General features: G+C 51.1%; 1 pseudogene; it reads left to right on the top strand.

The window, feature by feature from the left end:
- Window positions 1–677: 677 nt before the first annotated feature.
- On the top strand, window positions 678–5,424 carry LOC129012299 (large ribosomal subunit protein uL10-like; annotated as a pseudogene).
- The last annotated feature ends 2,141 nt before the right edge of the window (window positions 5,425–7,565 follow it).

Raw genomic sequence — 7,565 nt, 5'->3', positions numbered from 1 at the left:
CTATCTGGTGTGGTGGCGGGCATCTATAATCCCAGTTACTCAGGAGGGAGGCTGAGGCAGGAGAATTACTTGAACCCAGAAAGTGGAGGTTGCAGTGAGCCGAGATTGTGCGTGAGATTCCGTCTCAACAACAACAACAACAACAACAAAAAGAGATTTGTGAAGAGGATTTGGGGAAGCCTTAAGATTCTGCAGGTGACCTGGAGAGCAAGAGAGATCTGCTGAGCTCGCTCCTGCAGCCGACCTCCTGCAACCCCCATGCAGTGCCAGAATGCATACAGGTTTTCCCATTGTTAGCCTCTGATTCAAGGTCTGGGCAACCTCCGTCAGATGCCACACAAGGGAGGCTGGGAAAGTGAGTGTCTTGCATTTGTGCTTTAAGTCAGTGCATCCCCTAAACATAGGAAATGGGTTCAGGTGACAAATGTCCCAAGATGTCAACAGTGGTTATTGCTGGGTGGTTGTCTTCTATGGTGTTTTAAAAAAGGTATTATTTAGAAGTTCAAATATACACAAATGTAGACACAATATTAAAATAGACACCATCTCCAGCTTTGTTATCAGCTCACGGGCAATTGTGATATTGTGAAATATATATTTGGGCCTTCTCTCACCAGGCGTCCTCGTGGAAGTGACATCGTGTTGGCCTGCGTGACCATCCCTGATGCACCACCGTGATGCCCAGGGAAGACAGGCCGACCTGGAAGTCCAACTACTTCCTTAAGATCGTCCAGCTTTTGGATAATTATCCGAAATGTTTCATCATGGGAGCAGACACTGTGGGCTCCCAGCAGACACAGTAGATCCACCTGTCCCTCCAAGGGAAGGCCGTGGTGCCAATGGGCAGGAACACCATGATGCGCAAGGCCACCCAAGGACAACTGGAAAACAGCCCAGCTCTGGAGAAACTGTTGCCTCCTCTCCAGAGGAATGTGGGCTTTGCGTTCACCAAGGAGGACCTCACTGAGGTCAGGGATCTGCTGCTGGCCAATAAGGTGCCAGCTGCTGCCCATGCTGGTGCCATTGGCCCATGTGAAGTCACTGTACCAGCTCAGAACACTGGTCAGGGGTCCGAGAAGATTTCTTTTTTCCAGGCTTTGGGCATTACCACTAAAATCTCCAGGGGCACCACTGAAATCCTGAGTGATGTGCAGCTGATCAAGACTGGAGACAGAGTGGGAGCCAGCAAAGCCACACTGCTGAACATGCTGCACATCTCTCCCTTCTCCTTTGGGCTGGTCATCCAGCAGGCATTCAACAATGGTAGCATCTACAACCCTGAGGTGCTTGACATCACAGAAGAAACTCTGTATTCTGGCTTCCTGGAGGGTGTCCGCAATGTTGCCAGTGTGTCTGCAGACTGGCTACCCATCTGTTGCATCAGTACCCCATTCTATCATCAGTGGGTACAAAGGAGGCCTGGCTCTATCTGTGCAGACTGATTACACCTTCCCACCTGCTGAAAAGATCAAGACCTTCTTGGCTGATCCATCTGCCTTTGTGGCTGCTGCCCCTGCGGCCACTACCGCCACGGCTGCTCCTGCTGCTGCAGCAGCCCCAACTAAGTTTGAAAACGAGGAGTCGGAGGAGTTGGATGAGGATATGGGATTTGGTCTCTTTGACTAACCACCAAAAAGCAACCAACTCAGCCAGCTTTATTTGCAAAATAAGGAAATAAAGGCTTACATATTTTTTTTTAAAAGGTATGTATATATTTGGTCTTCATCCGGTTTCCTGGCATACAACTCCTAAAATCCTAGAATCTCTAAAGTGACATGCCATTTTCTGTATACAAATGAGTTGACTATTGGCTGGCCAACCCTAGCAGCTTGCTGGTCACTGGCAAGACCAGGGAAGGACCAGAGGGTTGGGACTTTCAGTCCCACCCCCGCCTAACCTCCAGGGAAGGGAGAGGGGCTGAAGGTCAAGTTGATCACCAATGGCCATGGTTTAATCAATCATGCCTACATAATGATGCTTCCATACAAGCCAAAAAGACGGGGTTCAGGGAGCCTCCAAGCAGCTGAACACATGGAGGTTTCTGGAGGGTGATGTGCCCGGGGTGGCCATGGAATCTCCATGCCCCATTCCACATGCCTCGCCCTGCGCATCCCTTTATCTGTATCCTTTGTAATATCCTTTATCATAAACCGATAATATAAGTAAAGTGTTTATCCGAGTTCTGTGAGCCACTCTAGCAAATTAATTGAACTCAAGGAGAGGGTCTTGGGAACCCAGATTTAAAGCTGTCGGTCAGAAGCACAAGCAAAACAACCTGGGGCTCGCGATTGGCGTCTGAAGTCTTGTGGGACTAAGCCTCCAATCCGCAGGATCTGAGGCTGTTTCCCAGGTAGACAGTGTCAGAATTGAGCTGAATTCTGCTGCTTGCTTGGTGTATGGGGAGATACCCCTACACGTCTGGTCACTGAAGTATCTGTGTTGTTTAGTGAGAAAATAGGGGGAGCACTTTGGTTGGTTTTTTTCCTGTATCCTCAGAGCAATTTTATTTCATTTATACTTTTATCCATCTCCCTCTCCCCATTTCAAAATAATACAGGAGTTAAGAAGAAATTACTTAGGCAGATAGTGAGGGTAGGGAAGTCCTCGGTAAATTTTCCTTTTAATGAAAAGCAGCCCCAACTTATTTTCCTTTCTAACAAAGAGCAGCCTATAAAATCTAGCTGCAGGGACATAGATGCCAGCAATTGTGCCAATCATATTCAAGATGGCGGCTCCATCTTCTCTTCTCTTTATCCGCCAGGTGTACAGTAAGGAGCAGACAACATGGCACTGGTCAACAGGAGAGTTCATTTACATAATAAGATTAGGGCAGGGCGTCCAGCATTCCCGGTGCTATGTAAATGTCATACTTGATTGAACTAATCTGTGAGCCCTATGTAAATCAGACACCGTCTCCTCAAACCTGCCTTTAAAATGTGGCACATCTGCTGCCCGCTTGTCTTTTCCACTGGGAGACCTTTCTCTCTCGTAGAGTACTGTTTCTCTTTCTCTTCTCTTCTGCTTATTAAACCTCCACTCCTAAACTCCTCGTGTGTGTCCGTGTCCTAAATTTTCCTGGCACAAGACAAAGAACCCCAGGGTATGTACCCCAGACAACACAGCTGCTTCAAAAGTAAGCAGCAGTCATCATATCATGTAAAGTCATCCCTATTTTAGTACTTATCCCTAAAACAGAAGGACTATGCTTTAAAAATATAACCTTTATCCCTTTCCTCACTTTCCCTCCCCCCACCTTCTTTAAAAAACAAAAATAAAACTATAACTTAACACTACAATCACACTTTAAAAAACTAACAATAGGCCAGGCACCTTGGCTCCTGCTTGTAATCTCAGAACTTTGGGAGGCCAAGGTGGGAGGACTGCTTGAGTCCAGGAGTTTGTGACCAGCCTGGATAACATAGTGAGACCTCGTCTCTACGAAAACTAAACAAAATTAGCTGAGTGCCGTGGCACATGCCTTTAGTCCCAGAGGCTGAGGTGAGAGCATCCCTTGAGCCCAGGAGGTCAAGGCTGCAGTGAGCTGAGATCACGCCACTGCACTCCAGCCTGGGCGACAGAGCCAGACCCTCAAAGCAAAACAAAGCAGGGAGATTTACTCTCTTTTTAATGTTTTCCTCTATTACTTTATCAGAAAAAAAAAATAAGGCTATTAACATTTAAAATTTGTTCGCAAAAACATTAGTCCACAGGTGAGCATGCCCCAAATACCCAGAGGAAAAAGGCCAGTCGGGCACCCGGCCTAACCCAGTGGGGATGGGTAAGCCCTGCAGCAAGGGGTGAGGATGGCCTCAGAGCCAGGAAAATGATGGGGTGGGTGAGGCTTGGGCCTCCTGGCCAGTTCCCCTCTGAGGAGCTTTGCCTGTCTGTCTTCTCTGCAGGAGCCTTCCTCCGTGTGTCTTGCCGATGGCAAGAGGCGAGGGAGCTCAGCGGGGAGCCAAGCTGCTCATGGGTGACAGGCCCCGAACCAGAGACAGGCCCTCAGCCAATCTCCGCCTCCCTCCCTCCCTTCCTCCCTCCCTCTCTTTCTCTTTGTCTCTCTCTCACACGCACACACTCCCAGGGAGAGGACTCTGGTCTAATTATATCCTGGGAAGTGGGGCATGTTTCACGGCATGTTTAACTCCTGAGAGCCTTGTGCTAAAACCCGGATGGGTCTAGACAGCTCAAGGCAATGACCTGAAAGGGGGCCATTCTTGTAAGCTGGAGAGACAGCCCAGGGGGTGCCCACCTCACAGGAGAGCTTGGTCGGTTGCCTGCAATGGTCAGGAGGTGATGAGGCTGCAGGGTGAGGGAGGCCCTGCAGGCAGCAGCTCACACAGAGGCAGGGCCTGTGACATCACAGAACCCCAGACTCCTCACACTGGCCAGGCCTTTGTCCACACAGCAGGCGCCAAGGAAGAGCTCTGTGCCTCTGTGGGGCTGGCATCAATGCCTGTCTCCTTTTTCCTAGGTTCCACAGTGCAAGCCACCTGTGCCCACCTGTCTCATGGGATTGCAATGATGAAGGTGGAGAAAGCGGGGCCTTTGGATGGTCCCTCCATGACTTCTGCCAGGGCTGGGGCCTCACAAAGGGACGAAGTGAACAAAAGTCAGGAGGGCCTTTGCAGAGCATCCGTTCCACTGTGAGGAACGGCCAGCGGCCACCTGACCCAGCCCAGGCCTTCTATAGATGGCAGCAACTCCAAGGGGGTCAGTGACTGCCCCAAACTAAGGCAGCTGCCTGGAGCACAGATCCAGAGAGCCAATCCCCCACCCCGAACTCTCACTAAGGTTAGGACAGGCTTTCCATCGGGAGAAGGCTGCAAGGTGACCCGCCTGGAGCCCCTCAAGAACACAGGACTTCTCCAGTCACAGGGCAGGGGGCAGGGCCCGGCTACCGAAGGTTATGGACGCTGGACTGGACAACTGGGCGGCGGGAGCCACATGAACTTCTTGAGCAGGGGTGTCTGCAGGATCAAAGTCCAGCAGTGATACTTAAGAGAACTTAGGATGTAGAGAGCTGGGAGGAAGCCCAGGCTGGAAGCAGCTGCAGCTGCCCAGGAGTGAGAAAATGCAGATCTGGAGCGAGGTCAGGGGAATGAATCAGGTTCAAGATGCACTGTGAGGAGCAAACTGCAGAGACTCCGGCTGACTCCACGGACGTCAGTTGAGTGGCTGACTCAGGCCCATGCTTGTGTCTGGGAGCAGGAAACTGACTCTGGCTAGTTTAAGCAGAGGGGAATTTAATGGAAGTCCACAGTGGGACGAGCTCACAAAATGGACAATAGACAGGGGGAAACCAGGCTTGGGAAAGTCAGGAAGTGAGGGCTCTGGGGGCGGAAGCCGGTCAGCCAGTCTCGGCCAGGACCCCGGGGCCGCAGCCACTCCTGCCGCACCTGCTTTTATAAAGGACCTCTTACCACCAGTGTCCTCATCTCACTCACTCAGGAGCCAAAGCCCTAGGCAAGAACGACCAATTGGCCAGGGGACGCCACATTCCTGTCCCAGGTTGGGGCTGGCTGGGAAGGATGTGACCCCTTTGGCTCTCCTTGAGGGAAGCGGGCATAAGGCGATCTCCTCCAAGGAGGTCAGGGTGCTCTTAGGATGGGGCACTGGATGCCCCCAAAATACAGCCAGCCTCCACCTGGCCTTGTCGCCATTCCACTGCTTCCCCAACTTGCTGAGCCCTTCCCCCACCCTCTTCCTCTCCTGAAACTGCTCCCCAGGGCTTCTCCCCCATTTGTGCTGCATCCAATGCCGCTGCAGATGGCAGCTGGGTGTGTTGGCCTCCAAGCTTCCAGGGCTCTTGAGGAAGGTCCTGGCTCTGTAGGCCCCTCCCTCCCTCAGTTTACCCTTCATACTGCCCCAGAACAAGCTTCCCATCTCCCTCAGTGTGAAGCCTGATGTCCTTCCAGGGTGCCCGGGCCTTTCATGCACCTGCCACGCCTGCTTGCCACAGTCTTTCCCACGACAGGCACAACCATACTTTTGGGGTGCTTCTGCCTGAAAGGCCTCTGAACCCCATCCACCAGCCATCTTGTCCCGCTGGAGCTGGCCAACCCCTCCTCAGCCTGCAGGTCCCCTCTGTCTCTCCTCAGGTTTCTAAGTGCTCCTTCTCCTTGATCCCAGCACGTTTGTACATATCTCAACCAACGCATTTATTCCCCCCAGAAATATCACATTTTGTGACATTTGCTTGCAATCCTTTTTCCCTTTTAATGACCACTCCTGGTTCCATTCCTTTCCCCTCCCATTTTTGCAGGTAGCACTTTTCTTGAATTTGGTGTGTCGCTTTCCAATCCATTCCAGCTTCTTTTACACACCTATGCCTCCACAACCAGTTCCTGGTGCAGCCTTTGGCAGTGTTGGTTTTCGTCCCATTGACAACAGTGTCATCGGGCTCCAGGCGCCATTCCAGGCCTTCACTTTTCCTGCTCAGCACCCTCCGGGCGATCCACAGGCTGTGCAGTGGCCACTCTTCTGTCAGCCATGTGGCATCTCTCCTCAAAGGGCAGAACCTGTGTCTTTTCTGCTCTGTGTTCCCAATTAGGTGCTCGAGAAATATTTTTGAAGGAATATTTGCACGACTCAAGACTCATTTTCAGTATTTTTATTGGAAATGTCACATCTATGCCCAGTTACACGGCTTCCTTCCCACCTTCCGTGTCCCTCATGGCCTGCGTTTTTTTGAGTTCTAGGTTTTGTATTTATTTTTGTTTTATTTTTTGAGATAGGGTCTCACCCTGTCACCCAGGCTGGAGTGCAGTGGTGCAATCTTGGCTCACTGCAGCCTCAACCTCCTGAGCTCAAGCCATCCTTCCACCTCAGCCTCTCGAGTAGCTGGGACTACAGGCATGCACCACCACATCTGGCTATTTTTTTTTTTTTTTTTGAGACAGAGTCTCACTCTGTCGCCAGGCTGGAGTGCAGTGGCGCAATCTCGGCTCACTGCAACCTCCGCCTCCCAGGTTCAAGCAATTCTCCTGCCTCAGCCTCTCGAGTAGCTGAGACTACAGGCATGCACCACCATGCCCAGCTAATTTTTGTGTTTTTAGTAGAGACAGGGTTTCACCATGTTGGCCAGGATGGTCTCGATCCCCTGACCTTGTGATCCACCTGCCTCAGCCTCCCAAAGTGCTGGGATTACAGGCATGAGCCACTGCACCCGGCCATATCTGGCTAATTTTTAAAATTTTTTGTAGAGATGAATGTCTCACTATGTTGCCCAGGCTGGTCTTGAACTCCTGGACTCAAGCAATCCTCTCACCTTGGTCTCCCAAATTGCTGGGATTACAGATGTGAGCCACTGCACCCAGCCTGCATTCTAGGTTATAAATCTACCCTCTCTTTCACCCTTCCCTGCAGCTCTCTGCTCCTCATCCAACATCTTCAGTCATGCTGATCTTTTGGAGAACATTTGAACATAAATTTGAAAAATGTAAAATGAGTCCAGGTGCAGTGGCTCACACCTGTAATCCCAGCACTTTCGGAGGCCGAGGCGGGTGGATTACCTGAGGTCAGGAGTTTGAGACCAGCCTGACCAACATGGAGAAACCCTGTCTCTA

The sequence above is a fragment of the Pongo pygmaeus genome, chromosome 15 (genome assembly GCF_028885625.2).
Source record: "Pongo pygmaeus isolate AG05252 chromosome 15, NHGRI_mPonPyg2-v2.0_pri, whole genome shotgun sequence".
Lineage (NCBI taxonomy): Eukaryota > Metazoa > Chordata > Mammalia > Primates > Hominidae > Pongo > Pongo pygmaeus.
Note: the sequence above shows the minus strand (reverse complement) of the source record. Positions and strands in the feature narration are given on the sequence as shown.